The following is an 8,083-nucleotide window of genomic DNA, read 5'->3' as shown; positions in this document are numbered from 1 at the left end:
GCTCGATCCCGTGTCAATCTTTTATGCTGCTGGTCAGACTTAGATATTTGTGACTTCAAGTCGATCGTTTCTTATCAGAGTTTGCCAATTTATCTGATTTCATTATTGAAACGGTTCCTCGTCAAATTGTCGAAATTATCCTACCCACCATGTCACCACTATTTGAATATGATTTAAAATTATAATCTATTATTTTATATACATACGTACAAGTTTAATACCATAGGTGTAACTCAGGGGCAGCTCGAAATGATATCATTTTTCTTGGAATATGTATAAATAATAAGAAATAAAAATATTCAATGAACAATTACGTCTATTTCATTCAAAAACACGTCGCGAATCCGATCTATTAAGGTTCACTTTTGTAGTGTGTTATTTCTTTATCTATGTTTTTTTTGGCAGACGGAAGTTTATACGAAAGGAATACAGTAAAGATTGGATAATTCGATAATTGGATAAGTAGATAAAATACATATAGATAAAATTAGCCGGCATTTCCAGGGGTTGTTCAGGTGAATGAAAGTTAGAAATAGTCTTCTGATCAATTCCAAAGTCTATCTAAGGTCTTTATAAATAAAGTGGTCACGGGTTACTGCTGTCCCACTGGTTGCTGCTAGCCAGATCTTGGTTTGTGACTCCAGGTCAATAGTTTTGCCAATTTATCTGATTTTCATGAAACGGTTCCAAAAAATTGGCAACCTTTTTCCCAAAAATGGCCAATCGAATTTTGCTTTCTCGTATAAAAATGCTGTTTGTTTATAAATTAGATTGATTATAAATTGTATTATATATCGATGTTTGTAACTGACCACGAAGGCGCATTGGGGTTTACCTATTAGGCCTTCCTGTTATGTATATGAATGTAAAAAATAAAATATTAATACTCTTTTTATATAAAAGCCATTTCTTGCTGAAACAATGTTTGGTTTATTTTACTGTAATATTCACGATTTCTTAAAATTTTAGTAAATTTCTCATGATTCATTTAATAATTTTGCACTTTGTGAAGATTTTTTAGATAAATTATTAAATATAATTTTTATTTAAACAGTAATTAATTTATATGTTAATAATTAATTAATATGATATGTTATTTTTGATTTTGAAAATAAAACACTTCGAAAACAATAAAATAAAATATAAACATTCATTTGTTATATAAATTTTTTCCAACGTACGCGCAATAGTGTTCGGTCTATATTATAATTGAAAAATTATAAGTTTAAATTTCAATATACACATTCTTAAAGTGTGCCAAAATGGAAACTGTAGAAAGTGTCAAAATCGACGACAAAAATTTGGTGAAATTCGAATCGGATAGAAACGTTATTCGGAGCGATCCATCCAGCGTCTGTCTCAGTCTTAAACTAAATCAACAATCCATTGGAAAAGTTGAAGATGTTCTACCTTTGAGGATCCATGCAGAGCCAGTCGTGGAAATGGTCACGGGAAAAGTCAAAAATTACAATGTTCAAATTTTCTTAGATTCGAACAACACGAACGAAATGACGATGCGTTTGACCTTCGATAAATCGAACGATGAAAAATCAGCGAAATATTTGAAGAAAAATAATGTCATAAAAAGCATATTCTGTAAGCTATGATCAGAACTGATTGCATGAATATAAACGAATGAATCTCTATAAATATATAAATGTTTTGTGTTTATTTTTCAGGTCCGGGTAAAAAAGAGTGTGAAGTGACGGAGAAGTTCAATTTCGACATTATGTTGCAGTTCTTCGAAGATTTTGATTCCAGGAAATTGAGTATTGTAAAACCTCCAACGATTATTTACGAGGAGGTTAAAATAATTGAAGATAAAGTTGAAGATAAAATTGAAGATAAAAGTGAAGATGAGGTTTCGAAACCTCCAGAAAATTGTGTTGAAAAGTTGTTAGACGATCCTGCCATTAGAGGAGTTATTGTCATATTTGTGTATTCTCTATTGTGTAATGCCGGCTATAAATGTATACAGTTTTTATGAATTAATTTAAATTATTTATTTAGGATTTTTTTATATATTTTACTTGAAATTTTCTGTATGAATTTATTTTGTTTATGAATGTTTAGGTGCATGACTTGAAATGTCTAAAACTTTTATGAAATTCAGCTTAAATCTGTATGTTATATTTTATATAATATATGTTTTATAGAATAAATATTTCCTATGGAACATACGAGATTTCATTTTAATTCAAATTAAATATGTACCATTATTTTTGAAAAATTTTTGACTGTTTTTTGACATATGTACCTTCATACATATGTACGTATCAAGTTCATATTAAAGTTGAATCGCATATAATTTTATTGAGTTTTTATTATCAAAAAAGATAATTATTTTGAATAAAAATACCAATAATTTTATTTTACTACTGCCATCTATGTTTAAAACTAAGAACTAGATAGACGTTAGTCACTTTTCAGAAATTAAAATTTCAACGCGTCATACACGATATTTTTGCACCATCATAATGGCGGAGGATCCATTTACTTATATTGATGACCAAAATAAGCAATATGGTGAAGTATGAAAACGATCGGATAAGAGGCAAACTTTTTCCTGAATTGTAATCGTAAGTGAAACGCAAAGGAGGTATGTAATAATTAAAAACAAAGATAAAAAACGTTTTTTAAAAAAATACCTCTTCTTTAATTTATATATAAATTATTATTTTGAATAAAAACAATAAAAATTTTTTTACTACCGCCATCTATGTATAAAATTAATGACTACCAACTGTTACCGAGATTAAAAATTTTCGGACTTGAAAAGCTTCTTAAACGATATTTTATCTCTATCGTAATGGCGGAGGATCTATTTACTTACATTGATGACCAAAATGAGCATTATGGCAAATTATGAAAACGATCGGATAAGAGGCAAACTTTTTCCTGAATTGTAATCGTAAGTGAAACGTAAAGGAGGTATGTAAAAAAGAAATCATTTTTCTTATGCAAATAACAATTTTGAAAATCTATTCCAAATAGCCGAATAAAAAAGCATAACAACACTTTAATTGAATAAAATGGAATTATAATATAAACTTTTATCTTTGTTCTTTGGCTGTTAGAAAAATAAAATACTATATTAATGTACACTTTAACCTACTTTGCACGTTTTAGCCATTTTAAAAGGTCAGCTATTCAATGTAAGAACTGAATAATTATTAATTGACATGGTTACCATGTAAATAGATAGCATTTATTCAAAATACTTTTTCTTTATCTGTAACTGACGATTCAAATACTTTTTAAACAACTGAAGATTGAGTCAACTCAAATTTTGAGTTGACTCGAGTTTGAGATTGAATATTGTATGTATTTGCAAAATTAAGAAAAAATCTATTTTGTAATAATATAATATGAATAGGACTCAATTTGAATGAAATTAATTAAAAGCATATTTTTCTATGAAAAATATTTCTTATTTATAGAATTCAATCTCAAATGAAAAACCACATTGATTTATGTTTCAACGAGAGACGAATAATAATTATTAAACTGGGACAAGGGCCTAATTTCAAAGAAGCCCTTAATTAATTCGTTTAATTTTATATCGACGGAGAAAATTTCACGAGGAGATTGTCGAACGATCGGAAGTAATTAAATACTTCTGTAACAATTTCAGCTTGCGTCTGTCGCAAGATAATTGGTTGTTACTTCATTGTTATGGGTGTGACAACCGACAATTTGGGAACGTTTCCACGAAAAGGAAAAACCATTCCGGGAAACGACGAAGTCTAAAGAAAACCGCAGCGATTGAAATTAAATTCCGATCTCCCGTTTAATTATTAAAACAAATATTTCAAACGATGGTTTGATTTTTTAGTTTAATTATGGAATCACACATGCACGTCGTAATGTGAAAATTGTGCGAAATAAATTATTGTGAATTACCGAGTCTCGTTGCCCGCTAGCAAGCAAACAAACAAACAAACGAAAAGAGAGATATCTTTGAGCTTTACTTCAGCTTTGTTTTCGGGGAACGGAATTTCACTTAAAATTTAAGCTCCCTGGATCCTTGACAGATTTATGGATCGCTCGCGGTAACCAGTCACTCAGTTTTAAACGGACTTATGTTGTCCGAAGAGCGAAATCCGAACGCAAATTGCCGTATTTTGTTAAAATGTCAAAAAGAGTGGGATATAGATAAGGTTCACGCGAAAATTCGCAACGAGTTGTGGAGTTTGTTATGTTTTTGGAATGTAATTCAAAGATGATGGTCTAAAAATGCCACATCGTGTTATGTTGACATTTGATTGTTTGCTTAAAATTATTTAAAAATTTACTATTTTATGTATGTACATCATATTTGGTTATATTTGTCTCGATTCGTAAAGTAGGTTTTCATCTAAAAATTTATCAGCAAACAATAACTGTTGTCTCTGACATTGGTTATTAAAACGTGACGCATTGATAGAGACACATTGATTTATATACATATGTACATATGTATATATTGATTATTTAGTAGAGAAAATTTGTTGCAATTTTGGTATAACATTGATTGTTATACCAAAAAATTTTACGAAATTTTTTGGTATAACAATCAGCGTTTTGCTCACAACACAATTACGAAAAAATTGATTGTGTTGTGAGCAAAACGCTATATATGTTAGCAGTTGTTGGTCTCTAAGAAATATCTATCGCAGATTTATATGCAGAAAAATTTCGAAACAATGAAGAAGATTTTCATTACAACAACGAAATAAATTTCACTAAAAATACACAAAGAAGATGATGATTACCGACTAATGTTTAACCGTTTATTCGTTTCAGTCTGATCGTTACTGAATATATTATAGGAGAGCAATGGTTTACATGTTTTAAATGAACATTTGATAGTGTCTTTTTTTACACTGTGCAAGGTTAAATTGTCTGGCATTGCTCGAGCGAAATAGCATAGAAAAGATCGTGGAAACACAAAACTTTTCTAAGAACATTTTAAATTGATGTCGGGCTCAATCTCTTTCTAAAAACCCACGAGGTTCGAATTAGGTGATTCTATGAAAATTGAAAATTGTGAAATTGAACCAAAAAATAAACATTCATTTCTCTGAAGAAAGATTTACCTTCATAATTTTGCGATTCACATAAATACATACTCCATAATATAGTATATATCAGCGATTTTCAATCTAGGAGGCGCGAACAAAGTTAAATTATAAAATAACAACAAAATAAAATAATACCTTAATATATAATTTCGAAAGAGACTTTGTAAATATTGTCGGTTCATAGAAAAACAAAATAAATTTAAATAAAATAAAACTATTCAAATAAATTTAATAAAATGTTTACTATTAGATTGGCCATGTATAAGCGGTTTATATTACAAATACCGAGCGAAGCCGGGTAAAAACATATACTTATAAGTTTTCAATAAATATCTCTGTTCTTGATATGCACGTAGTTTTTGACTGATTACAAGATAAAATCTACTAATAATAAAGATTCTAACGGCAATACAAGTAAAAATAGTACGAATATAAGCGACAGGGTTGAGTAGTTGTGGAGCAAAACCCGTGGTTGATTCTATTAATTATTGGTTGTTTTACCCCGCTTCGCTCAGTATTTGTTATATTTTTATTTATTTTGATCAAACATATTTTAAAAAATTATACGTACATACATATATACAAATAAAATGAGAAAAATTAAAATATATTAAAAAAAACAATATTAAAATAAAAATAAGAGAGCAAAAAAATATAAACAAAAAAAAAACAGAAATACGATTATGGGAAAGAAGAATTACAGAAATCCCTTAGTTTTAAAAAAAGTATCAAGCTTATTCTTAAAAATATTAACTTTATCAGAGGTTACTATATTGTTACGTAAACTAAAATAAGAGGTTAGTAAAGTGCCGCCGGTTAAGTGCAGTCGGATTAAGCCGAGGCGCATCCCTGGCACCGTGCGACCGTTATAATTGGTTTCGAGGATTATCTGCAAACTAAGTGCAAGTAAGCTAAACAATGGCGTAGTAGCGGCACTCGGTCGTGTTCCCGTGGAGTTCTCAGAAGTGACCGATACCTTGGTACCGTGGGACCGAATGTCGTGGGAATACATATCCGAGTACGTGATCATAACAATAGGTAAATAAATTAGACGTCGAAGATGTCCTGAGAGATTTACCCCTTATAAGGCGGTACTTAGGCGATATCAAGACATTCTGGACTGAGCACTGCCAGTGTGTGTATCTCCTTAATCATCAATAAATGCTGTGAGACGACTTTGGCCTTTAACTTGGATCCTCCACCCAACCCTACGCAACAATATCATTAGGAAGACTATTAAAAACTGAAACCACTGTTTTTGAAAATAATGAATCTCTGATCAATTTATTAGATTTTTCAGATTTTTCAGATTTATTAGATTTTTTAGACGTGTGAAAATTAAAGTGATTATTAAGTATTTTATAGACTTCGATTAAGTCACCTCTAGTTCTTCTCGTCTCCAATGTAGTGAGATTCATTCTTTTCAATCTTTCGTTTTAAGAAAGTGATTTGAGTTCAGAAGGAATCTTTGTAATTATCCTTTGAACCCTTTCAATACATGTAATATCCTTTTTAAAATGAGGATTTCATATGTTAAAAGCGTATTCTAGTCTAGGTCTGATGAAAGTTTTATATATTTTTGATAAAATAGTTAAATTTAGAAAATTGAATACACGCTTTATATAAACCGCTTAAACATGGCCAATCTAATAGTACAAATTTTATTTCATTTATTTGAATAGTTTTATTTTAATATACTTTGTTCGATGACGTCACGGATCTACGAACCAACATTACATATTTTAATACATACTTACGATGTATTAAATTACGATTATAAATTAGATACATATCGTCGAGCACGGATGTTTTGTATACCTTTATTTGTGTTATGATTGTGTGACTGGCCACAGTTAGGCGTTAGAGTACTTTGTATAGGAATTTAAATATTTTATATTTATACTGTATGTGTGTCACTATATTTAAAATAAATTCTGAATATGTATTGATTTATTTTTTGTATAAAAAACACAAAATTATTACCTTAAAGAAGTCAATTATGATCCCTTTGTACAAGTTCGGAAAATTCGGTTAAAAAAAATCCCAGCAAAATGTCGAAGTTGGTCCAATTCGACAAACATTCTAAAAACAACGGCCGATGCGCGGATAAACGATTTACTTAAAATTGTTTTGTTCTTGTGTGTAAGGAAAAACTTCCGAGGCACTCAAAGAGGACCCCCTGGAGGGTTTTTCGCGGAGGTTTCCCCGACCCCTCCCCCAATATCCGAATGGTGAACTTTTTAACGAGCTTAACTTGTTTGCAGCTCATTTCTCTACTAATTCGATGAATTGGCCAAACCACGACCGTCGATGATTCAATATTCGACCCCGCCTATCTATATCCCTTTTGAGTTCGAATTTCGAGGTTTTCCGAGACGTGGGAAAGCGGGAAATTCGAGAGGAAACCGACCGAGAGCGGACCGCTGATCGGATTCAAGGCTTTGCTTTTATTAACGAACATCCATGTATGAGATATTATTTTTTATCGACAATGAAGCATTGGAAAATGTATCATCGCGTTTAATAGAATTACACACACACACACAGAATTTTACATTGATGATAACATACACGTAAACGTGCACGTGCAAGGCGAGGAAATAACGTTTGACTGGGTTCGTGAAGAGCTTCCTTCAAAAGGAAATAGGCTTAAGGTGAGACCGGAGTGAGTTAATTTCCAGGGTAACTTCCCGAAGGGGCGATTAAGGAAATGCCCGCCATTTTACCCGCCAATTTTTTTTTTAATTGCACACTTTTTAGTCCGGTTAAAAAATAAAATAAAACGGCCGCGTCTCGCTTAAGCCTGGCCAGATTGGGGCCCGAAGTTTATCGGCTCAAAGTGGTTTTTAATTACTATCGATTCTCGTGTTCGTTCGCTAGTAAGCAGCACACCGGGACCGGAGAGAACAAAGTGAAAAAAAAAATAAAAAAAATAAATGCACGGTACAAATTCGCTCGTAAGTGCGAATTTTACCCGCTCATTGAAATTCGGCGCGGACGTTGCGCAATATCGTCATTAT

This window comes from Arctopsyche grandis, chromosome 11 (genome assembly GCF_051622035.1).
Source record: "Arctopsyche grandis isolate Sample6627 chromosome 11, ASM5162203v2, whole genome shotgun sequence".
Taxonomy (NCBI): domain Eukaryota; kingdom Metazoa; phylum Arthropoda; class Insecta; order Trichoptera; family Hydropsychidae; genus Arctopsyche; species Arctopsyche grandis.
The sequence above is the reverse complement of the archived record's forward strand: the minus strand, read 5'-3'. Positions refer to the sequence as shown.